Source organism: Numida meleagris, chromosome Z, assembly GCF_002078875.1.
Source record: "Numida meleagris isolate 19003 breed g44 Domestic line chromosome Z, NumMel1.0, whole genome shotgun sequence".
Classification (NCBI taxonomy): domain Eukaryota; kingdom Metazoa; phylum Chordata; class Aves; order Galliformes; family Numididae; genus Numida; species Numida meleagris.
Window position 1 is genome coordinate 24,167,017 of NC_034438.1, and position 26,324 is coordinate 24,193,340.

Here is a 26,324-nt window from a genome sequence, read left to right on the forward strand (position 1 = left end):
CAGCCTCACGCTATAATTGGTGCAGGGAGGCAAGAGTGTTGAAATGGTAACTGTTCCACACTTTGGCAATTTCCAGTCCCTGAATCAGACAGAGAGCATCCCTCTCTTACTTGCCTGTAGTAACAAGCAAGCTGGAGCAATTACATATCCTCAGCTAATACACCCAATGGTGTTAGTCCAGAATGAGTTCATGCTGATCTACCTGCGTGAAAGCACCAGAATGTTTCATCCTAGTTCCCCTCACAATCACCTTGCTATGGTGTTCCATCTCTTTCTCTGTGTCAGCATTTGTGACCCCGCAGCTGCATACCAAGCACCATGCTTATTTAACTGAAGAAATAACCTCTTCCTTTTTTTTGGGGGGGTGCAATGTTTAGGTATATCAGAAAGGTAATTTGGCTCATCACATGCCTGCACAGTCACTAGGGATGTTTGCACAATCACTATGTTTAGTAGAATGCAATGGTGGCTGAGTGCAAGCAGAAGTAAGGAAGAAAAGCAGGCTCTTTCTTTGGCAATGGTCCATAGTCAGACCAGCTGAAATTGATTACAGAACTGCACCATTACTCATGTCTTTGAAGGGGCAGGGTATGAAACTGGGGACTGCGTCAGGGTTGCAGAAACCCCACCTCTGGGACAAAGCAGGCTTAAATTTCTGTATCAGTGCTTCCAAGAAAACACTGCCTGCTTCCAGCTTGGGAAAGAGGTTATTTTTAACCACGATCATTTTAATGATCCATTTTTCCAACTTAGCTTCAGAAAAAGCTGAAGTTGCAGTACTGAGGATGCAGTGGGATGTAAAACAGGAGTAAGAACGAATGGCTGCAAATTTCTGAAGAAAATCCTATTCCTGAGGTGTTGTGGATCTGTCCCCTGAAGTTCACAGTAGCTCAGAAGCTGACATCTATTTGTTCTGTTGCAAACACTTTCCAGAAGTATATTCCTGGTATCGGTTTTCAGATTAATACTGCTTTGAGGGATAGAAAGAATTACAGACTTCATCATATTAACTAAGGACATGATGCACTTTTGATAAAAGAAAACCAACCTGAAATATCATAAAATATGCAGGTAAAAGAAGCCAAAAGATATGTCTCTAGATCTGTTCATTTTTATAATGATTACAGAAATTCACTTATTATTTGTTTTCAGTCCCTTCCTCTAAATTAACTTCAATCAGTCTGATTGTTTCTCAAAGAAATCAGGTGTGATGTCACAATTCAACTCTTCAGTGCAAACTGAAGCATTTACTGGAAAAGAAATACAGCCTTAGCAAAAAAAAAATTAAAAAAAAATCATATAATATTTATGACTGAAAACTGTAGCCTGCTTTTAGGTACATGATGATCCTTCTAAGTAGGTCATCTTGCTGAATCTTTTATGCTAAGGCAATTTCTCTAATTGCAGCTTTTCAGTTTTCAAGGTGCTCCTCCAAAGTTACTGTCTGTACTGAATTAGGCATGTCATCCTACGTGTGGACTGCAGTATCTACTAGCTATTACTGAATTACACAAAAACATTCACCAAACCCGCTGCAGCCTTCCACAGATTCTACCAAGATCTTCACAAGCTCCTAATCACTATTTTTCTGAGTGTGAACAGATCGTTTTGATTATTTTAGGTTATTTCAAGGTGTGCATGCACAGTGTATTTAAAGTCTTAAATGCTATGATTCTTCATATTTTCCTTTCAGAAATTACAGCCTTCTTTTAAAGATTTTCAGTTCATATTGATTTTGTCAAATTCAATTTTACTGTATAGTCTGTCTATGGAGAGAAGACAGCAGGAGTTTAAGAATATTGAATGGAAGTGCAAATGTCAACAGTGGCAAAGCAGTGATTGCACTTCCATGGTTCACCTACCTCATGAGTTCAGAGAGCTACACTGTAAAAATAAATCTTCAAAAGCAACTGAGCTGATAGTGTAGTTTATAATAGACCAAGTATATCAATAAGGAATTATACCTGTTCAAATTAATTAACATAACTCTGCCAGCAAAAAAAATCTGCACACAGACTAAATTAAATTTCTATCTAGGCAGACAGGAAAGATGCACTGAGTGTGAAAACAGAAATGTCTCTTTTATCTTGCCTGGGTTTCCAAGTGTCATGGTTTTGTGATTTTTGTTGTCAATATTCCACATCATAACATCATGTAAAACACTGGCAGTTGAAGAGTTAATCTTCTGTTTGTGGGGACTGCTGTTTTTGGGTGCTTGGTTCTTGGAGGGGGAGGGGAGGAGCTGCATTCCCCAGGGGTCTTTACGTCTGGGGCGGGGGGGGAGGGGGGGGGGGGGGCGGGGGGGGAGGGGGGGGTGCTGGTGAAGCCACCTGCTGGACCGGGGGTCTTTCTCTTCGTATGCGGCGGAGAAGCACATGATCCCCCTGCAGCTTATGGAGTAAGAATCTCAGCATTGAACTCTCTCTGTTCTGATTTGCTCGCCTCAATTTCAGTATCATATTTAGTAAATTAACGTTTCTCCTCGGATTGGTGCTCCTGTTTTGTTTTAGACTCGTCTACAAGTTCCCTACCTTTCCCCTTTTCCCTTTGTCTTCCCCAGGGCGTGGGTCTGCGGGTCCCCTGCCGCATCAGCCACCGGACCGAGTCGGGCCGGCCCCTTGACCACCGGCAATCTTTTTTACCTCTTTTCTCTCTTTTCCGGGCCTGTGGGCCTGTAGGCCTGCTCTCCCCCTGTCACGGACACAGATCCATAGGTAACGCCGTGACACCAAGCAGTGTACTTCATTGGACCACTATTCTTTTAAACAACTTTTCCTTCTCAATGAACTGAAATCCCTGCCTTAGGGGTGAGAAGTACAAAGAGCAATTACTTATAGCCCATGCATGATAGATCCCCACCCTTTTAATTATGTCAAAGTGATTGACTGCAAGTAAGCAACTGGAGACTCTGAAAGAATGAGGATTAGCAGTTACCTGCATAGCATAAAGCAGCTAAAGCAGATGAAAGTCCAGTCACTCTTGTTAGTGTTACCCAATAAGCCTGTTTGCTTTAACTAAACTAAACACCAGATTCCTGTTCAGTGCCTTCAACTAAAAATTAAAATAAAAATATAAAAATAATAACATTTCTCTGGGAATATAGTGTTTTTACTTGAAATAAAAATGTCGTTTCTAGTAATATTAACAGATACATTTTTCAAAACATACAAAGATACAAAGATTCAAAACAATCATATTATCTCTTTGCTCTAATGTTTATTCTTTTTCATTCTATTATATTACTAAATTAATTTCATTCTGCCACATTCATGTGATATAGCTGACAGTACATATTTTGCTACACCTAAAGTAAAAGCGGGACATTGCAAAATAATTCAACAAAGTCCCAGGAAGCTGTAAATCTGGGAGACATCAGAAAAGCTATTCCCACAAACACCTGCATCTTTGCTAAATGCAAGCTATGAGAGGACACAGTGAAGGCTCTGGGTTATTTAACAGGTACACAGTATTAACTATTTGCTCATCTTCACATAATAAATTGCCAGAATAGAACTGGAAGACACACTCAAATGGAGCTACAACATTTAGGATGCACTTAAGGACCTAGTATAGCATCCATCCTGTCTTTCTTTTGAATTTGTGAATACTCTTCAAATAGAAAGAAAATATTAGAAACACTTCATATTTAAATCAATGCTTCTGTATTTCTAGCCAACATTTTGATTTGAGTTTGATTTCTCCTTTTTCCAGCCTTCATTTTATTCTTATTCAGCTTTCATGGATACAAGCATTTTGTCTCTTCTGAGTTTATCTGTTGTCATGAGTTAGTCTTCATTTGAAGATATAATCTTCTGTTAGATCATAATCCCTTCCAATTATACTACTCTGATGTGTCAAATGTTTTTTTTATCCAGATGAAAAATAAGTACCTGAACATACAAATAGATTATGCTGTTTTCTCTCATGAGCTCTCAGCTGTGAAAACAGATTTAAGAAAATATATGAAAGTATTACTCATTGCTGTGTAATAACAAAGGATTCAAATTTTACTAAATTTTGCCAACAATTCTCACATGGTACAGTTCAAATCTGACACTGGATGCAAACCCACAAGCCACCACAGACCTGTGCCATACACAGAAGTACATCCCATTGTTGAATTTATGGGGACACCTATGGACTTCTCTCTCCCTTCATGTCCAAAACTGTCTCAGAAAAGCCACTCTTTTATTCGTAGTACTTGCTTCATTACGCCTGAATAAAGAACAGAAACCTCAATTTCAACACTTACGTAAGCACTGGCACAAAAGCTGGTGAGTAGAGGATTTTTTTCTGGTGATATTAGTTGATTGTAAGAGGGGCATTTATAGCCCAAGCTGATGTTGTTGGCCTCTTCCAGCATCCATGAGACACACACCCAGGCTGTGTCTCCTCTAGCCTTGGGCTGCAGCTGCCAAAGCAGTATAAGCCATGGCGTGGCTGCAGTGTCACCAACAGAGAGGGAACAGCAGAAAGCTGGTGTAGAAGCTGAGTTATTTTTGCTCAGTACTGCCACTCAAAACAAACAAGCAAATACAATAAAATCAAGATAAAAACAAGTAAAATAAAATGCTAGCACTTTGATGCATCTGCTATAGTCATGTTTTCTGCCCAGCTGAAAGAGGATAACACACTGCTCTGACCACAGAGACCCACCAGCTCCCTACAACTGCTCCAAGTGGAAAAAAGAAAGGAGATTGCCCTTACAATGGAAGAGACAGATTAAAAAGTCTAGGGGTAGTTACTGGGAAAAGTGTATCTTAAAAGCACTGAGAATGACACGAAGTTATAAAAACAAGTCAAGAAATCCTACTCAAAAAGAAAAGTAAAAAATAATTCATTGTAGAAAGCCATCAGGGAATAAAATCTGCAAATGCAACAATCTGCCCCAGTGACTCAAGATAAAAAAAAGATAAAAGTGATAAACTAGGTATAGATCTCTCTGTGATTGGAAGCCCATTTACTTATTAGTATTCATCCAGAGCCTTTGTCCAAAAATCTTTCAAAAATAGACAAATAATGAAACCAAGAATGACAGACTAAGCTTCTCTGGTTCAGCTGTGGGAATCTGAGGCAGAAAGTAAGCATTCATCAGCTTGACCTAGATAGTGAGGGGGAAGGAGAGAAAGATTTCCAGGTGTACTGCAAAGTGAAATGAGTCTGACTAGAGAAGATGAAGTGCATCAAATCTAACAAAAAAAGAGCCATCATGCATATATATGCATAGATATGTATATCTCTACTATTATATACCTGTAATTATATACATAATGTGTATATTTAAATGCTTATATCTATAACGAAACACTTCACTGCAGATAAGTTGTTAGTAAGAATAACTATGAATGTAAAGTTCAGTCAAAAAAGAAACACTTCTCCTTGTTGGCAGAAGGAACTTGTTTGCAGTTTATCTTACTAGTGCTAGAGAGTAATGAAGGAAATGCTGCTGGTAAAGCAAACTGCACTCTCTGACAGAAATATTAAAATAGAGAGGTAATGTTGCTGTATCTCATTAGGCTGGGTACACGAAAATAGGAATTTAAAATGGGGAATGCATTCCCTGAATTAAATAAATACTTGCATGAGTGAGGTTGAAGTATAGTCTATGAGGGTCTAGGTGGATACTAGGCTGAGCAGGAGACAGCAGAGTGCTGTTTTCCCACTGGCAGATGGGCTGCATTCTGGGTTCCACCAACAAGTGTGCTGCTGGCTGGCTGAAGGGAGTATTTCCCCTCTGCTTGTGTGCCACTTCTGGACTACCATGTCCCATTTTATCCCCTTACCACCACCAAAATTTAAAACAGCCAATGACAAACTGGAGAGGGAAAGGATCACTAAAATGTTTACAGGCCTAACGGAAGAAGCCTACAAGGAGAGGGAGAGGTATCTGGGCTTGCTAGGCCTCCGGAGGAGAAGGCTAAAGGAGGAAACGAATCACTGTATCCCATCACCTGAAGAGGAATTATGAAGATGATGGTGTCAGGCTCTTTCTTCTCAAGGGTGCAGAGCAAAGAGGAAAGAATGAACATCACAGGTTGCAACAAGGGAAACTCCATCTATTTCTAAGGAAGATGCTCTTCATGACAAGGTTGTGAATCACTGAAATGGCTGCTCAGAGGCATCAGCCTTGGAGGTATTCAGTATTCAACTAGACAACATCCTGAGCAACCTGATCTGAGTGTTGAGATAATTGCAGATTTTAGAGTAGATGATCTATGGAAGCTCTTTCCAACATAAACAATTCTATTATTCTAGAATGTTCCAACATGAAATATTATACTATTGTAACATGTTAAAAAAGCCAATTATCTGTCATTAAATGAGCTAATTTTTATAAAAGAAAATCAAATGGCAAGTGGTGAATATGAGAGTATGAAAACATCTTTCACAGAATAACTGAGTTTCCTAACCCAGCCTAGAAAGTGAACAATACCTCAGAGGACTCTGGAGGACAGGTAGCCTACTCACACCAAAGATAACAAAACGTAAATGGTTAGCTTAAACTGCTTAAACGACCACTAGCCGTATAAGAAGAGGAAAACAGTCTCCTATTTGCATACAAATTTGGTCTTGGAGAAGCATTTGACAACGATATCAGATGTGAATAGCAATTAAATAAGTATCCAGGTATCTGTCATTTCACATTAACTTGTACCTTGGCAGAACATAATTTCAGTGTTTTCAAAATAGATTTCTAAATAGCTCTTCTTTCTGTATATTTAAGTAAGAATTAAATTTCAAAGTTTTGTATAACCATGACAAATATTCATTTTGAAGTAATTAAAAGTTGATGATCTGTCTTCAGATATATTGGCATCTCACTCGTTTTTTCATATCATTTTTTATTTTAATTCTAACATGCTGATGGGAGAATTACAGACTTTATACTTACCTTATTTGCTAAGATTCTTGTTAAATGATCCAAAAGGACAAACATATGTCTCTTAAAAGAGAAAGGAACTTAATAAACAGATCACTGTATTTTTAAACTAGACTGCACACCTAAGTTCTCAAACATTGTGCGAAAGTACAACCAAGACTGCTAAAAACATATTGCAAGTAACTTGGTTTCACATCACCTTAGCTTGTCTGTTTCTCTTGTATGATATTTTGTAAATTCCTTGACTGAAAATCTGTACTGTACAAATTCAAGATACTGTACAGTAATCTTTTCTATTTCTTCTTGTTTGTTTCAGGATTTTCCTAGGACTGTGTTCTGTATTTTGGCTGGATACTCTATCAGATACAGTGTTTCTACTGGAACATCTATTCAAATGTCAGAAAAGAAACTAAGCAACAGACTAACTGGAAGTGGCTAACAATACAATTCCCAAAGCAAAAGATGCAATGAAAGAAAGCAAATTATGACAAACGGATGTGATTAGTTTGTTTCATAATATAAAGCAAAATATGAAAGCATCAGTCATCTTAAAATTTAATTCTAAGGTCTGTGTACTATCTGCAATACTTGTACTCTCAGGAAATCTCTGCATAATGTATTTAACTGTTGTAGTAGAAAAACATTTATAGATTACTGTAAATGACACGCATTCTGTGCATAAACCCATGAGAGGGTTGTGGTCAATGGATCTATGTCCAGGTGGAGGCTGGTGACGAATGGTGTCACCCAGGGTCTTGGTGCTCTTTAATATCTTTATCAATGGCATAGACAGCAGGATCGAGTGTACCCTCAGTAAGTTTGCTGATGACACCAAGCTGTGTGGAACAGCTGATGCAATAGAAGGGAGGGATGCCATCCAGAGGGACTGGGACAGGCTTAAAAAGTGGACACTCAGGAATCTAATGAGGTTTAACAAGGCCAAGTGCAAAGTGTTGTGCTTGGGTCAAGGCAATTCCAGATATGAGTACAGACTGGGAGAAGAACTCAGTGAGAGCAGCCCTGCTGAGAAGGACCTGAGGGTACTGGGGAATGAAAAGACAAATATAAGCCATCAGGACAAGGGAGGTGACTCTTCTCTGTCCTTGTGAGGCTCCACCTGGAGTACTACATCCAAGCCTGGGGCCTCCAGTACAGGAAGGGTGTGGAGCTGTTGCAGCGGGTCCAAAGGAGGGCCACAGAGATGATCAGAGAGCTGGACCACCTTGTCTATGAAGAAAAGCTGCAGAAGCTGGGCTTATTTAGCTTGTAGAAGAGAAGGCTCCGGGAAGATCTCATTGTGGCCTTCCAGTAGTTAAACAGAGCTTAAAAACAGTAGGGAGACTGACTTAGTATGTGGTTTAATAGTGATAGGACAGAAAGAAGAATGGCTTTAAACTAGGTTGAGGTTAGACATTAGGAGGACACTCCATCCTCAGAGGGTGGTGAGGTGCTGGCACAGGCTGCCCAGAGAAGCTGTGGATGCTCCAACCCTGGAAGTGTTCAAGGCCAGGTTAGATGGGGCCAAAGACTGAGTTTCTAAAAACTCAGAGTAAGATTCAGGAATTTTCTCACGATTCTCATTATCAGAAAACCCTTGTGATGACAACAACACATTTTTAAAAGTTACCTTTTGTTTATGAGCTAAAGAAAACCAGTGAATTCTATGTTACAATTCTATGATGGCAGCAACTTATCCCTCTGCTTCAGATGCACCTCAGATATTAAAGATTATGGAATGTAGCTATCCAAATGGAATGCTAGTTCTGCTGTACTCAAAAAGGTGACTTCTTACACTCATAAAGTCTTACCTCTCCCTGGAGGAAAAATTAACAGTTTTAGGTGGAAAATTTTTACAATTAAAGTCTGACTCATTGGCTTCCAGTTCGTCACCTTTGGACATGAAATCAAGCCTTCCAACCCTGCCAACTAGAAGTGCTGCTACTAAAAATCCTGCTGGTTTTTTATAAGGCTGTACTGACTTATAATTATACAAACTGTTTACATTGTTTCAACCCACTACAGAAAACAAAGACTTCCTGAAGATTCCATCAAACTCAGATTTTTTCCAAATTCAAAATCCATCATTTGCTAAGAACAGGCTTAATTGGGTCTCTTCAGCTGGTTAAACTGAATTACACAGTTACTGCAACTTGCACAGTGCACATGTGCCACAGCACATCCAATTTTTCAGCAACTGCAAGGAAACTTAAGCCCTAAAGTAAATAGTAAATCCAAGTGACTGCAGGTGCATGGCTTCCATTACCTCACAAATTTAATATTTTAGAGGCTTACGTTTCATATCCCTACCTGGTTCACTGAACTTCACGAGACTTTATTTTGTAGGCTCAATAAGCTGAGTGAGAAGGGAGCACAGAAAGAGTAAGATAAAGGACCGAGGAACAGATTCTGTACTGAAGGGGCAGCAGTCTCTGGTTTACAGGTTCTGCAACCTAGATCTCTGTTAAAACAGAATTTATCCGCATTATGCAGTCTGAACACTACCTCAGTGTGGCTTTCTTCCCTTGGGTAGGATATGTAGCAGTGGATAGCACAACTGAACACGGAGCTCCATAATTTAAATCACAGAATAGGCAGAAAATGAAGGCAGAAAATACAAGAGCTGGTGATTTTTTTTTTCTCCGATTTCAGTAAGCTTCCTTCAGCTTATTTTGAAAGCAGCCTGCTTGACAACCTGAAAAATGATCTGTTTCCTGTGTTTAACTCCACACAGCAACAAGGTGTGGTGAGATGAAGTGTCTCAGAAAGAAATGTTGCCATTTTGAACCATTTTTTTCATTTTAAAGCACCAGGACACCCGACACCCATTTTTCTCTGGATGTACTGTATGAGCACAATAGGTCCTAACGACCCTGATCAGCCTCAGCGGTAGTCCCAGGAGTCCCTTTACTCTCAGAGCTGGGCACCCCAGCTGTGCCTGAGCTAAACTCAGGGTACTTACTGCTTTTTGTGTAACTAAAGGCAGTGCTAGTATCAATAAATCAGAGAAGCAGCGCCACATCAATAACATCCCCTGAATGCCACAGATAAGGTGGACCATCTGCCTCATCAACACCTCAATTACACAGACTCTCAAAGCACACTGAAGCGTCACTAGTCACATTTGGCTGGGGTGTCCAGCGTCTTGTCATCTCCTCAAGCATTTGGGCAGTAAGGTATTTAAAATATTTCACATTACTAATGGGCATTTATATGTATTTCCATCTATCATCTCTTCGGGCTTGGTCTATTATTATCACTTTACTTGTTCAAATGAGAGTTTAAGATTCCCCTCAGCCAACCTCAAGAGGACACCTGGATGACTCATATCAGATAATATCTTTTATTCATGGACAGAAAATGATCTGTACCCTACCAGTGCCCGCTCACTAATAACAGAAACTGGTTTCCAGCTCCAAGCAGCCCTCTTGCCTACTCCATGGCTGCGCAAGTCTGAACAATGTACAAGAAGAAACAACTCACTTGCAGCTGTATAGAGATATAACTTTGAAGGAGGTACAATAAGCAAACTAAGTTCCAGTGAAAGACAGCAACCAAGATCTAAAGGTCATTTTCATTTTTTGGAAAACAACTGCAAGAACAACAAAACATACACTCAAAAAAACAGCATTCTGATGTCAAAAATATTTAAATTTAATAAGTAAAGCAATTAAAACATAAATTCTTGCTTCTTCACCCAGATCTTGATTATAGCCTACAATTAGCTTTTAAAAACCACTATATAATGTTAGCCTCTGGATATGTATCACATTGATTAAGTGCTCAGTTCCTTGTAAGTGTGTGTATCAGCTTGCATTGAAAAACATGTCTAGTAAAGCAGATTGTAGAGCTGGGTCAGTGTTCATTGCTTGCAGTCTGAGAGCAAGGGGAATTCCTGCAAAAGAAAGGCAGCTTTTAATTCAGTCCAAAATTTCACAGGAATTTGAATCAGCATACTTTTTTCCTGACCTCCACATTTCAATAGCAAAATTCACAGCCATAGTATTTAACCCTTGCACTCTATGTTGCTACAGAGCTATTAAACCAACAGGCAAAGAGTGCTTTTAAGTTGTACTCCTTACACTTAACTGGATGTTTTAAAAAACCTCTACATGTTTATTCAGCCCTTACGAAGTACAACAGTTCCATTTTCATCAACCCTATTCCAGTTATGCCATACACATTCTTGTAAAGTTTTACTGAACTAAAAGGTCTTCAAAATTAAAAAATGCACATTACTAAAGTACTAAAAATAAATGGCATCACAGAATTTTTATTCCAACTCTTTTAGAATATTAAATAAAATTGGGTTTATTCATTGAACAAATGCAATAGGATAAAGAAAACTGCTGGTATAGGGTTACAATGACGGAACATTTCTTCTTACAGGAATTAGTTTTCCTAGTCATAGGAATTGAAGAAAGCAACGTATTGAACCTATATGTCATTCCTCCTATTATGCACTGAAATACAGATTTTCATAATGGCTTCCTTTTATTTTGTGTGTAAGAAGTACAACATACAACAAATCCTCCAAGCTTGGAAAAAAATATATAGTTTTAACCAACAACCAGAGATAAAATGAACCTAAAAGTAGATCGCACATGTAATAAAGAGTCATCAACATTTGACTGGAAAAGAGTTTAATCAGTAACTCAGTTCCATTTCCTACCTGTCTCTCCAGGCAGGAAATTGTATTGTCAAAATTCATTTGCCACAACATGTCCACTTTATCAACCAAGTGATCTTATTCCGCAAGAACTTGTGCCCTTGAGTAAAATAATTCATATAAACAACCCTATTGCAATAAATTAGATGATTTATATATGTGTGTGTGTGCATACATACATATAGAGATTTGTAAGCATAGATGTATTCCTCTGTCTTCATCTGGGATAGGATCTAAGCGTCCAAGCTAGAAGAGAGCATGCATGCTCTCATCCTTTAGGTCACTGAGAGAGAAGGGCAATGGGCCCTCCATCAGATGTTTCTTAGGAATGAGATTTCTGTGTTTTAAATTCTCACAGGATTCTTCTGCACTACACTGGTCATCTGGTGAAAATGAAATAATTTATCTGACTGTATTATTTTTAAGATAAACCATACAAGAAAATCTCAATGAAGATACACTGCAGCACTTGTGCCCCTATGAGTCAGAAAAAACAGAGCAGCCCAGCACACCAAAACCCTTATGTCATTCCAAGAAAATGAAAGAATTACCTATGCCTGTGAGATTTGGACTTGGATTTCTTAAGTACATGTTGTATCCTTTAAACAAGATCTACCATGATACAGCTTAAACTGGTAAAAAAAGTTCTACAGTGTCCATGTTTTCTTATCCTTTATGATCCAACAATATTTATTCAAGTTATTTTATTATTTTAGCGTTATAGAATCATAAAACATCATAGAATATCATAACATAGCTTGGGTTGGAAGAGACCTTAAAGATCATCTAGTTCCAACCCCACTGCCATGGGCAAGGCTGCCACCCACCAGCTCAGGCTGCCCAGGGCCCCATCCAACCTGGTTTTGAATGCCTCCAGGGATGGAGCATCCACAGCTTCTCTGGGCAACCTGTGCCAGTGCCTCACCGCCCTCTCAGTGAAAAATTCTGTCCTAACATCTAATCTAAATCTCCCCTCTTTTTGCACTGATCATCTTCATGCCCTCCTCTGAACCCACTAGAACAGCTAAATGTCTTTCTTGTGTTGGGGGCCCCAAGTGAGGCCTCAGGAGGGCAGCGCAGAGGGGGACAATCACCTCCCTTGCCCCCCTGGCCACCCCTCTCCCAAGATAGGGTTGAGCTTTCCATCTGCAGACACGCACTGCTGGCTCATGTCCAGCTTTTCATCTGAGTACCTAGTTCCTCCTCACCAGGGTTGCTCTCAGTGAGTTCTTCTCCCAGTCTATACTCCTGTCGGGGACTGCCCCAACCCAAGTGCAATACCTTGCACTTCGCCTTGTTGAACCTCATTAGGTGGGCCCACTTTTCAAGCCTGACCAGATCTGGATGGCATCCCTTCCTTCTTTTGTATCCACTGCACCATTCAGCTTGGCGTCATCAGCAGACTTGCTGAGAGCTATCAGTCATACTCTCCAAGTCACTGATGATGTTCAGTAGTACTGGTCCTATGACAGATCCCCTGGGGGACACTGGCCTCTGCCTGGACACAGAGCCATTGACCTCAACCCTCTAGCTGCAATCATCCAATCAGTTCCTTACCCACTGAGTAGTCCACCCTTCAAATTCATATATGTCAAATTTAGAGAGAAGAATTTAGAGATAAGAATGTGATGTGGGACCATATGCACCTCGCAGAAGTCCAGGTAGATGACATCAGCTCCTCTTTCTTTGTCTACTGATGGTGTCACTCCATCATAGAAGGACCAGGTTTGGTCAGGCATGATCTGTTGGAGGATCTGTTCCATGAACTTTCCAGGCGCAGACACGATGCTCACTGGCCTGTAGTTTCCCAGACATTCTTTTCCACATTTCTTAAAAATTGGGAGTATTATTTCCCTTTTTCTAGTCATCAGGGACTTCACTTGACAGTCATGAATAACTTGAAATAACTGTTCTAACTAAAAATGCAGTAAGTTTTAGTCAAATCTTCTTTGTGTACTCCAAAGAATAGTTTCCAAGGAATAGAAATGTGGCCTTGAGGTCAATTCATGTCCAGCTCTGAGCTCACAGTATAAGATACCAAATTTCTGTAAATAAATACAAAATTAAGTGATTCGGCACTTTTATAATTTGGCTCCTTAAAAGGAGAAATAATAATCTTATTTCTCAGCAAAAACAATTGTTGATCAATGCAATTATCTTGATTTTGCTTCTCAGACTGTACCAGTGCAATAGTTTCTAGCCAAATAAGGGATGTTTTATGGAATGCAGTTTAACAGGACAGAGTGTTTTGCTGTGAGTAATTAAATTCTCTCTGAGCATAAATTCTTCATTCCTAGGTCTACATGTTCTGATTTTGCAAGCAAATGTGAAAAGACACCATGGTCTTTACCAGAAATTATTCTTGATGGGGTAGAAGTGCTCACAGGAGAGGGACACCAAATTCCATGATTTACTAACTTTAAATACAGTCTTTATGCCAGTAACCCTTCGTAACACTAGAATCATACAGTAAGGAAGGTGTGAAGGGACTTAATGACTCCAAATTCCTGCTGAAAGCCAGGTTAACTTCAAAACTGGATTGGGTTTCCTGTAGTGATACCCTGGCAAATTCTGATGATAGAACGGTGATTCCACAGCATCTGCATAAGCCTGCTCTGGTGCATGACCACTCCCATAGTGAACAGTTCCTTCGATCTCAGTGGAACTTCCATTCCTTTTCCTGACTTCATCTTCTTTATAATTACTTACTAGATGGTGGCAGACAATAATTAGACCCCACTCTCTGCTTGGCCCTCTCTTCCCAGCAGAACAAAGCCACAGCCTTTCCTTGAGCATCATGTGTCCCAGCCCCCTGCTATACTATCAGTCTGTCAGCTTGTTTCTTCACTGGGTGGAACCTTCAATTCTGTTCTGAAGACCATATGTGGACCAAGATCTAGGAGAACCTAGAACAGCTGACAAACATTTTCTTCCAATCACTACCAAAATAACACATAGACCTTAAAACACTAACTGGGATGTTAAGTACATTTCAGGTTGTACCCCTGAGCTACTCATATGTCAGCAAATATAAAGCATAAAGTTATTCCGCTGATTTTTCTGAGCAACGTTTACTTTAGAGAAAAGCCATACCACTGACAGATTGAAAGATGTTTTACAACAGTTTCTCAAATACTGGAAATAGCTTTGCTTCCTCTGGATCGCGGAGCAGGGATTCACCAAACTTATTTGTTACTATAAATAGAAAAATTAGCAAGCATTTGTTCTTCCCAGAGATGCCTGATTTCCTAGGAAAATATGTTTTCACTATGCAGAGTCCCATTCTCCTTAATTACCTTGAACAGATGGTCATAGCAAGGAATCTTCTATATTGTGCTCCAAGAATACATGAAGGATAAATGTATACTAAATACAGAAGGAAAAAAAAAACAATTCGAAGTAATTTTCTGGCTTTCGGTAGTGTTCTGCCATGAAGCTGTAGATAGAATGAATCTGAAATTTTAACACTGACAGAGAAGGAGTGGAAGTTGAACAGAAACACCACTGAGTGCAAAGCTTGTCAACAGTAGTTGACTAAGATGTGATGTATGATTTCCATAAAAATCCTCACTGTATCTTGGGTGGTAAGATTATCAAAGTTCTGGATAGATTATATATATCATTTATAAGTTACTATGAAGTTACAGAAAGTTTGTCATGCTGTGTTGGAGAAGGAACGTCACACAAGTGGCAGTTTGGCAAGAGAGAGAGAGAAATATAAGAAATAACCATTACGTAAAGTTTTTTATGAATGTCAATCCCCGGCAGGGATTTGAGCAAGATTTCCTGAAATTTCAGATCTGAGAAGTCAAAGGTACAAATACCCCAATATTTTCTAGAGTGATTCATAAGCCAAAGAAAGGCTTTGATAAAATAGAAGAAGGCAGCCTGACATGGGTTACTCTTTACTTGATCCTTAGTCACTTCAGTTACAAGACGTCTCGGAGAAATTCTTGGTATTTTTTTCTTTTTAAAGCACCACACACACATTTGCTCACCACCACCACTGCCACTCCTCCCAGGGAGGAAAAAGAAAAGAAAGAGGGGAAAAAATAAGTAATGATGCAGAATAGTGCCAGTTTACCAGCAGCCAGCCAGTGCCCAGTGAATCCCAAGCCAACAGCAGCCTTCTCAGCCAGTTCCCCCCAAGTATTATCGTTGATTATGACGCCATGCGGTAGGGGACATCCCTTTAGGTCAGATGTTGCCCAAATACGGACATCTCAACTTCTTTAGAATTTCAAAGTTGTACATTTACAGGAGATGTATATGCTTTAAGTCACAGAGTGATCTGTCCTGATATTTTTCTATTTTTTTACACAGTTAAGTACATACACAGACTTACAGAAAATGACATTCCTCCTTTACATCACGTATTCTTAAACTTGAAAAATATCTCAAATACTACAAAGCTTTTATTCTACTGACTACCCATATCATAAATTCTAATGAGGCTAAATAAGACCATGATGATAAATGGGACAAAAGGAGTGCCATCACGTAGAACAGTATTCTGTTTATAAAAGTACTTGAAAGTGATTGCATACATTCCACTTTTTTTTGTCAGTATGTCTCTGGAACTGTGAAAATAGCTATTAAAAATGTGTAAAGTGTAAAATATATACAAAAAGGCTTTTAATTATTCTAAAATTTAGTCATTTCTTCTTTGATAATAATCAACTCTAAAAGGATAAAAACGCACATATAGAAAGCATACTGTTTTGTCTTTAAAGCTGAATGTATGCTTTTAGAGTCTTTATGAGATTTTATAAGGTAAGTATGCCACAACAAAAAGGAAAAAATGTGATTATTATTTTTGGTGCTGAGAAACACATCCGAGTTTTTCCATGTAAATTAACACGACAGTATCTTCTACAGCTAATTATATATAAGGGCTGCTCTGAAAGCAATGCCTCCTATTTTACGATGTTGGCCCACAACATCAGAGGCAGATGTTGGTGGTACAGCAGTAGAGGCTGAACCTTCCTACCAGTATCCCGTTACATGTTATTGCCATGTGACAGATGGCAGCAGAGGTGCACTCTGACAAAATGGCACCTGACATGGAAGTGTGTATGAAGCAAAGGTGTGTCATCAAATTCCTCAATGCAGAAAAAAGATAGCACCCACTGATATTCATTGATGCTTGCTGAGTGTTATGGAGACTGAACGCTGGATGTGAGCACAGTGAGGCAGTGGGTGATGCATTTCGTCAGTGGTGACGGCAACAGTGGGTCACCTTCACTGGTGCATGGAGATTGCTCTTGAAAATGGTGATGACTACACTGAAAAACAGTGTATTGTAGCTGATAATTTGTTCTATCAACAGTGTTATTGTGCTCTTTGTATCTGTTGTAGTTTCCATGGAAATCAATAGGAGGCATTACGTTCAGAGTGACCTAAGTAGATTCTGTTTCAATGCAAGTTTAAGGTGTCTCCTAGCACATGGAGTAGTAGGAAGACACACACTTTCTGGTCATATGCTTCCTTATTTTTAAAGTAGTTACAACATTATGTAAAACCAAAGAGAAAATAGTTACCATAAAAATTTTCTTATGTCAGTTTTTTCTAACAAAATCTCTATGCTGACAGATTCTGAGCCAAACTCACAAGGAATGTGATTCCATTCTCATCATTCAAATTACAGGGGTGTGCACTGGGGCATAAATTAGTGATACATGTATGTATATAGAAGTGTAGTAATTTCAAATGGTTTCCCTCCTCTCACAACTGAGATGCTGCCACCTGCAGAGCGCAGCTTTGTTAACAAATATTCAATCCCCTATACATACTCAGTAGTTCAGGTATATGCTTAACTTCATGCTGCTTATAAACATTCAGCATTGCATGTCTCTAAATATTTTCCATGAAATAACACATTTCAAAAATCATGTACAATAACATCTTTGTAAGAGAGGAAATACTGTCTTTGTGAAAACCCAGGGCCTCTCATAATACCTGCATTATGACAAAATGGATGCCATTTTAACTCATGTTTCTAACGTGTTCCCTGTGGTGATGAAGGATAAAGACACCCCACGATGTAAGAGCGAGAGTTTCACCAGCAGTAACTATTCCCTTCTGATATGAAACCACATCAAGATCAGTATGGCTGATTTTGCCACCTAGCTGTAGGGATGAAAGTCACAACAAGGGTGTTGAAGCACTGGAATGGCTGCATAGAGCTCTGGAATCCCCATCCCTGCAGATACCCAGACTTCGACTGGACATAGCCCTGAGAAACCTGATCTAACCATAAAAGTCAGCCCTGCTTTTGGAAGTTGACTGGATGAAATGACCTCACAGAGTCCCTTCAAATGGAAATTACTCCATAGTTCATTTGTATTGTGCAGAAACCATCTTGCAGACATCAGCATAGCAGAGACTCCCACAAACCTTAATATTCCTTTTTCTTGTCTTTTTTTTTTTTCCTTCTTTTTTTCTGAGCAGATCATCCTTACATGATTACCTGACACAGTAACGAGTTTACTGGTCACTTGTCCGACATCATTATGCGCATTTTATTTTGATACTCTCCCTGTTATCAGAGCTTGATTTGTTTAATAAAACTGCAAGGAAATAACTGTTATTTGAAAATAAGGCGCTGCTCAAACACTGAGAAATGATGCTATAAAGATAAATGAATCTGGTGTGGGTGGCAGCCTGTGTGCCAGCTACACATAAAGAGACAGTGAGTCCTGCCCATCAGAGGTGACATCTAGGCTCCCAGAAGAATATGACCCAAAAGCCAAAACCATCATCAACTGCACAGCTCTATGCTGATACAATAAGTAGGTGGCCCATGAAATGTTACTGTTTGGTGTTTTCACCTTCTGCATTTGGAATTATTTTAATGTTGATTAAAAACAGATCAAATACAGCTCAGTAGAAAAATGAGGAGAACTTTGCTCTGTAAAATAAAAACTTTGTGTCCTCTAGAGTTGTAGGAGACCACAGTAATACTTGGTCTTACCTTTTCTTTTCAGCACCCACTACTGAAGAAGCACCCCAATCACTCACAGATTCACAAATCCCTTCAAAGAGAGCTAACAAACTTTTGCTACGGGATCTTACATAATCCAAACCATTTACTTCATTGGATGAGAATTAAAAAGCAAGATGTCAAGTAGTTTCTGGCATGTTCGTGTCTGTGCAAGAAAGATATTACATATACCCTGCAAAGAGCTTTCAACATGATTAGGAAATGGAAGAATATACTGTTGATCTTATCAGTATTGATGGTGGTGCTAGGTGCTTGGACGTATGTTGTGATCAAATTTTCAAGTACATGTCTTTTTAATGAAAATAAATATGACTTTCGTCCCATTTTCATAGACAACAAGGATCTAAGACATATCCTCAGCTGACAAAGAGGCAGGATTTCAAGAGCCCATCCATGTAAAAAAAAGAAACAACAAAAATGTACATGTCAGAGAGCAGTTCTGGCTTGCAGCTGGAAGCGCTGCTCAGAGAAACCACTCATTTCTGCCTCAGGAGCAGCTGGGAGGACCACTTCAATTGCACGACTGCGGCATTGTGTGCCTGGGGTAGAGGACCAGACTGGGGAAAGGTGCAACGCAGCCTGCAAAAACTGCTCCTTGGGATTAGCACTGTTACTTTTACAGAAAGGCAAGTTTAGCCTCCAGCTTAACATGGAATGAAAATGATGGCACTTAGAGACCCAGCAACACTGTAAGATGCTGAACGCAAAGCCACCTCTCAGATCCATGGTGAACTGTACTTCTAAACCACCAATTTCCATGACGTGCTTCCCAGAGTGCTTCCCTACACGCAACTTGTATTATCATTAATGGAAAAAAAGCCTACAGGATGCTTTAACGCAGCTAGCTACCGCATTCTTTGTCTTTTTAGACAAAAACCTACATGTACTTGTGAGATGCAGGCTACTGTCCTAGAACAAAGCACATAACTAGACCCATAGGACCATGACTGCAAAAACAGTTTGCTGAGAAGGAAATAGCCAGCCTCAGAGATGCTGCTTTATCTTAAATATATCTTGCTTCTGGCAAGCTAACGTGAAGCTGAAGCAATACTATATTTTTCATGAGTCTCGGATCAATACAAAGCTATATGCTGTGTGCTGGAACAGCTACATTACATGTAAGGTGTTTTTCATGCTTTTATTACAGTGCATTTTTAGTTCAGTTAGAAATACTTGGAAGGAATGCCCACCTAATCACGAAAGTCTGATGTTTTGTTGATGCGTGTCAAGTCTGGACTGTCAGCAGGTGCTCAGAGGAAATGCAGACAGAGGTAAAACTCCAGTCTTAGAAATGAAATTTATATGTCTTAATCAATAAAATGTATTGCACCTTAAGCAATTTGATGGTTACGCCTGCAGCATTTAAACATTTATTAGCCTCTCCGGGTGGGGAAGCTGACCGAGAGTTCGAGTCACAGAGAAGGAAAGGACAGGCTTTGTCTTGCTTTACGCTGATTTTTTTGGTTATGGCACAACAGTTTCAATAATAATCACGCTAAAGAAATCTGCTTTTTTTAATTGCATTGAATGTGCACGTATTTGTCTCTCAGTGACATAAAAAAGGGAGAGAACAAGCCTGACTACAGCATCACAGACTGGCAACATACGGATGTACAGAAGAATAGTTACTCTGCATGTTTAGAATGTCTCTGAAAGAACCACATGGTGATATGCAAAATAAACACACAACACCACACAGTGATACACAAATACAAATTAAAAGCCCGTCAGATGCATTTTTGCAGCTCTCAGCCAGCGCTCTATGGAAAAAAAGGCCATCACGTTTTGCAACATATGTATTTGAGAACATATCCATTTAACTCAAGACTGAAACAGTTCACTAATTTAAAAGAAAAACTGTAATATCCATACATACTTTCAGTTAACTTTTCCATTTTGCTTCTTAAAAACATAAGAAAACAAGCTCTAAATTCAGTTCTCTGTATTATTTGGAGAGGATGCTGATCTGCTCTAAGACAAAGATATTATGCACTACATAATAAAAGGGCAGCGGCAGCAGCTGTGGGTTCCCTATCATAGGTTTGCAAACACATTTAATCTAATTGATGAGCTTTTGTTTAAACAAGCATTGATATGCATCCTGTGACGCATACGGGTTGCAAGGATTCACAGCAACACACAGCCCAGGTGATCTGCCTGTGAGGCTACACCAACTTTTATACAACTGAGAATGTGGAATATCTTCATTAATATCATTTTTATACCTCAAATACTATGTATCGACACTGCAGGATTCGAGTTCCCAATGAAATCCACAGCATGACTCACGCAGATTTTAATGGCAGGATGAGGACCGTTGTGGATAAACATTTGTCCTCCGTGCTTTAAAACACATCATTTAAAAATTCATTTGACACCAGCCATTACTGCAAGCAAGTTATATAAGCTTATATAATCAGGAAAATACAATCACGATTATAGGTGTCATGTAGTCACCTGCAATAACACTGCGTTTTGCACATATAACTGAAGGCTTCACGTGATCCTCCTTTGTTGCAAACATCTTTCTTGTAACACTGCTAACAAGTAAGAAAAAAATCCACACAACTCCTGTTTTGCTCTTACTAAAAAATTAACTACATTTCTGAAATACATAATCAGAGAACACTTGCCTTGATCTCATTTGGCCGAATACAAATCTGTTCTTCTAGAATGTAATGACATGATTTTACATGAAGTTGCCATCAGAGAAAGCCTATGTCTGGTCTGTGTCACCGATACCCAGGGTCATGTTTGTTGAGTTAGCAATAGGAATACAGCTTCAGAAGTACAGACATGGGACTATTGTTTGTTCCTTTTTTCCTCCTTACGGTATCATTTAAAGATGTTTGGAGACACCATGTGTGTCAATAATGTTAACTGATACACTTTGTTTTCCCATTTTTTTTTTTTATTTTTTAATCAATACCCAGCCTATGGGAAGCTTTCGTCCAAATGTATATATGTAAGCCCACTTGGAATGTATTATGACTGTATTTTAGAGAATTCTGTGTTTCTGTGTAATACAGAAAAGAGATGCTTACTCTTCTTGAATTACAGATACAGGTATTTGAGAAAGAAAGGAAGAAAGAAAGATGCAAAATAATCCCTGAAATGATAAGATTTAATGCAAGCTATCATTCAGTAAAATTGCAGAAAATGGCTAACTGAGAGGGGGGACGACTAGCATCTCCAATTTACCATGGTGCTTCCTTCTCTACGAAAATGCTGAATAAATCCTTAATGACAAGGAAAAATATGAATGTTACACAACATAGCATAGTAATAATTTGCATTCCTGCAAGGACATCCATCCACGAAAATAAAATCCATTCTAAAACTTCCATAATTCAGGAGGACATATGGCATAGTAGAGCAGGAGGTTCTTTCATATAGGGAACTCAGGAAAACACTTCCAACAGAAGTATACCATTCCCAAAGATTCTAGCTGGAGAACTTTATTTGGTGATTTATTTATTTGTGCATATTTGTTTTTCTTCTTCAAATCTTTTGTAGTAAGCTAATTGTAAATTCATCAGTAAGTTCCTTCCAAAATCTCCTTACAGTTCACAACACTCACAACGCAATAATTTTTGACACAGTTTGTGCCACCTCCGCGGATCAGCTCAGCATCTCCCTCTCTCCTAAGGCAGAAGTTGCTGTGAGCTCCCTGCACTGCAGTGCAATGCAGACCAAGTACCAGCAGTACTGATTGTTTCGTCTGGTAGGCTTCCCTTGTGTTGTACTAACATCTGCAATCCCTGCCAGCCCCATAAGAGGTACACTCAGCAGCCTCCCAACGATTTCCGGGAAGGAGTGCAGGATACCATGAATCACTGAAGAGCCTCTGGATGATCTCAGCATCTTTTGATGAGACAATCTTCTTATCTCTTCCTTCTCTCCTCACCCCCAACTCTGCATAGATGTGCAGTGGCCACCCCAGACAGCATGACTCAGCTCCCACCCTTGCCCCCATCTCAATGCACCCGCGGTCCTTCCATGTTTAGGTAGCCAGGACTCATCAGCGACCTCCACGCTCAATTACCCCCATGTCACTCAGCCCTGAGATCCCTTGAGTCCTGCCACTGCTCAGGACTTCCAGACCTGCTGTTCTGTCTGCTTGCATCCCTCTGGCCCTTCTGCCCTGCAGTCCCTAAAGAATTCAGCATCCCATGGGTCTTCCTAACACCAGTACCTGGACTTCAGCAAGGATTTTACCCAGGAAACTAACTCCATGCTTCCCTTTGTATGTATTGCCTGGACACCTCTTACCCTTTGAATTCCTGAACTGGTAGGAAAGCAGTAACAGTGTGTTTTGGAAAACTCCTTTCCTACAGCTGTAAGGAAGGGGGTTCCCCCCTCCCCTTATGAGTGGTGAACGCTAAACTATTCTCCCAGCATAGTCAGTGTGAATCACGATCCTTGAAGGCAGACTATAGTGAGAAAAGCAATACAGTTTTCCAAAGCTCTTACACTGTTTCTTTTCTTTCCTTTCTTTCTTTCTTTCTTTCTTTCTTTCTTTCTTTCTTTCTTTCTTTCTTTCTTTCTTTCTTTCTTTCTTTCTTTCTTTCTCTCTTTCTCTCTTTCTTTCTTTCTTTCTCTCTTTCTCTCTTTCTTTCTTTCTTTTTGTATTTTCTGTTGCATAGCCTGAAACCCTGCCTGTTTGCTTCTAAACACATATTAGAAAGTGTTGGCTCCCTAAGGAGCTGGAATCCCTGTATCTCTCCTGCCTGTCTGATTTTCCTCCTCATCCTTACCTCTAGGACACTGGCAAGCTTGTTTTCCTCAAGCATCTGAAGTCTCGGCAAACCTGCTCCCTCCTGGTTTTCTGCTCCTCTACCGTGCAAAAGTTATGCTGCCTTAGTATGCCAGTCAGCTTCCAAGCCGAGATGAGATACTCACACCGCCTCGCGTATGTGCCACCAGGTCTGAGCGCGAACAGCCGAGTGGGCGCCGGATGCAACTGAAGTGAGCAGCAGCGGAGCGAAGACTCAGGAATCCCTGCACTCCCCTTAAGGCTCGACCTGCCCGAAGCTGAGCTCCCTCCTCCCCGCCAGACAAACCCCTTCTCAAGTCCTGTGCAAAAGTTGAGGTCCTCCCCTGCCGTAAGCACGCTAATGGAGGGNAAAAAAAAAAAAAAAAAAAACCCACGACTTTTTAAAATGCTGTTTCCTGTTCAAGAAGAGCACTGGACAGAGCAACAATAACTCATTTGTCAGTGTCACAGCTCTCGTGGGGCCCCGTCCAGGCTGGGCTGGGAATGGAGCAGGCAACGGGCACTGGGGTACAGTGGGTCTGCCCTGAGCCAGGTGGGTGCGATGCCCCAGTCTCCTGGCCAAGAAATGCTGTTTCCCTCATACATTTATACACAAATCACCCCCGGGAATTCTGACCCATTAATAATAATGTTACTGCACTGAGCCGAGCCACTACCATTAGCCCAAAGTTAACTGATTTTTGCTAGGGGATCCCTTTGGCAAACCCAGGGTGGTAGCTGGTGCGGTCAAGCACAGCCATGCAAGCTGGAAATCACACTTCGAGCCTGCATGTAGACAAAACCCTGTGGGATACCTCCACCAACTGCTGCGCTGGCCACTGGCAAGACCCCCAGCCTGAGAAACGTCTGCATTAGCTTCTACAACATAATACCCTTTGGATGGAGAGCCCCCTCCATCCTCTACATCATTTCTGGAGACCAAGCTGGAAGATGTTAAGTCAGCAACGTGCCTCTACAGAGCAATGTGCAACCTGTAGGATGAGGAAAGGACTTTGAGCAGGTCAAGTGGAAGAGATGGATGCCAGGTTAACTAGCAACAGGGCAAAAGGGCATGACCTTGAGTTGTGCCAGGGTGGGCTCAGGCTGGGTATTAGGAACAATTTATTCTCTGAAGGAGTGGTGATGCATTGGCACAGGCTGCCCAGGGAGGTGAGGGGGTTACTGTCCCTGGAGACGTTCCAGAGCCGTGGAGATGTGGCACTGAGAGACGTGGTCAGTGGGCATGGTGGGGGTGGGCTCGGGTTGGGGATCTTGGAGGTTTTTTCCAGCCTTAATGATTTTATGGCTCTATGACTGCATCTGAAAGGGACATTTTTAGCCTGAAATAGGACCAGCTGCTGTGCTATACAGTACTGAAATCTCTTTCATGCTCATTGACTCGACCAAACTGGGATTTTCTCCTCACTTTTCCTTTTTTCTTACCCGCTTTCACTCATTCAGAAAAACAGTCTGGCCATGTAGGCACCTCTGCCACTCCTCTGCACTTCAGCCCACCCTGCCTCCCCCAGCCCCAGCCAGCCGGGATGCTCGGACACCGTCCCCACCGGGCTCCATCAGCACCATGCAAGAGCTCTTATCACATTGATTTTTTCCCATTATCCTCCCAAATCAACTCATCTCAGCTTTCTGTCTCCTCTGCAAACTGAGAGCTCGTGTGTGCTACAAATCCGCCCTGATCATCCTGAAACATCCCCCTTTCCTCAGACATTTCCTTGCATTCGAGTTACAGCAGGGATCTCCGCACTGACACGAGGCTGCGTTACTCAGCAAGCGGCGGGGACTGCAATTAAAAGAAAACACTGAGCGCAGAGCAACCAGCCTCTCACAGAATTGCATAACGAATAGGAACGGCAAATTCGAGGAGGGGAAAAAAAAAAAGGGGGGGGAAGAAAAAAAAAAAAAAAAGAGGAAAAGTTGCCCGGCAGCAACAGCGGGCGCTGCCCGCAGCATCACTTACCAGAGGGCCCGGGCGGGCTGCGAGGCGCTGCCGCTCCCTCCTTCCCCGCCGCCTCCTCCTGAAGCCGGCTGCGGGAGGGAGCGAGCGCGCAGAGCCTCCCGCTGGAGCCGCCAGGCGTGACGGGCCGGGAGGGGCGGGCCGGAGCCACGGCGTGGGCTTCGCCTTGCGGTGCAGCCGCTGCGGCAGTGCCGGGGAGAGGGGGAGCGGCGCGGGGGCGGCCGGCGCCACCCGGGATGGAGGACGTGGGAGAGCGGGAAGGGCGATCCCCGCTGCAGGGCCGGGTGCGAAGGGAGGCACGGAACCCCCCCGCAGGAGCGAGTTGGAGGGCGGCGGCAACGAGCCCCCTTTTGCGGTAGAAGGGGAAAACAGAGGTAGTACACCCACGCGGGCACTTGGTTTCAAAGCCAAGGTTTCCCGAGGGGCAGCAGCAGTGTAAATGTGTGGAACGGCTAGTTTCCTCAGGGTTGCAACAGGCCCTATGGCCGCCTGAAGACCACCGCATCCCTGCTATCCTACTGGAGAGTGCAATGAGCACTTCTCAGCAACAGTGTGAAGCTGGGTGTGCTCCACGAGCAAAAGCTGCAGCTTGAATCACCGTGACAAAAAGTAGAGCAGGTGTTGGAGGTCTCCCATGCGAGACTCACCTTCCTGAGCGGGAAAACACCTGACTGCCAGAGCCAGAGCAGGGAAGGAGCAGACTGCCTCGGGTGCAGGCCGAATCCCTGTTGTTGGTGGCTTTTAGGAAAAAGACAGAAAAAAAAACACATTTAAAAAGATGACTGCCTTGCCCGGGGAGAAATGGATAAACTAGATAATCCTATGAAGTCTTTTTTTTTTTTTTTTTGGAGCGTCTATTAACAGCAGGAGGTTGCTGAGATTCACACTATAATCACCATTTTTTTTTAATGCTATAGCATCAAGGACCGTGAATTATACCATTACTTTGTTGTAGTGGATGCTAATAGCTGCTGATGAAAAAAGAATATGAAATAGAGTTCCTCCTTTATGGGTTTGTATAATTACAGGCAATTCTTCCAACAG

The 26,324-nt window shown here is 41.1% G+C and overlaps 1 protein-coding gene across 1 annotated transcript in view; it reads right to left on the reverse strand.

The window, feature by feature from the left end:
- The window catches only part of SV2C (synaptic vesicle glycoprotein 2C), a 100,465-nt gene extending 74,480 nt beyond the window's left edge, over positions 1-25,985 (reverse strand). The window contains exon 1 of the mRNA XM_021381448.1: positions 25,284-25,985. The gene's annotated coding sequence lies outside the window, so the exon portion shown is untranslated. The remainder of the gene's footprint in view (positions 1-25,283) is intronic.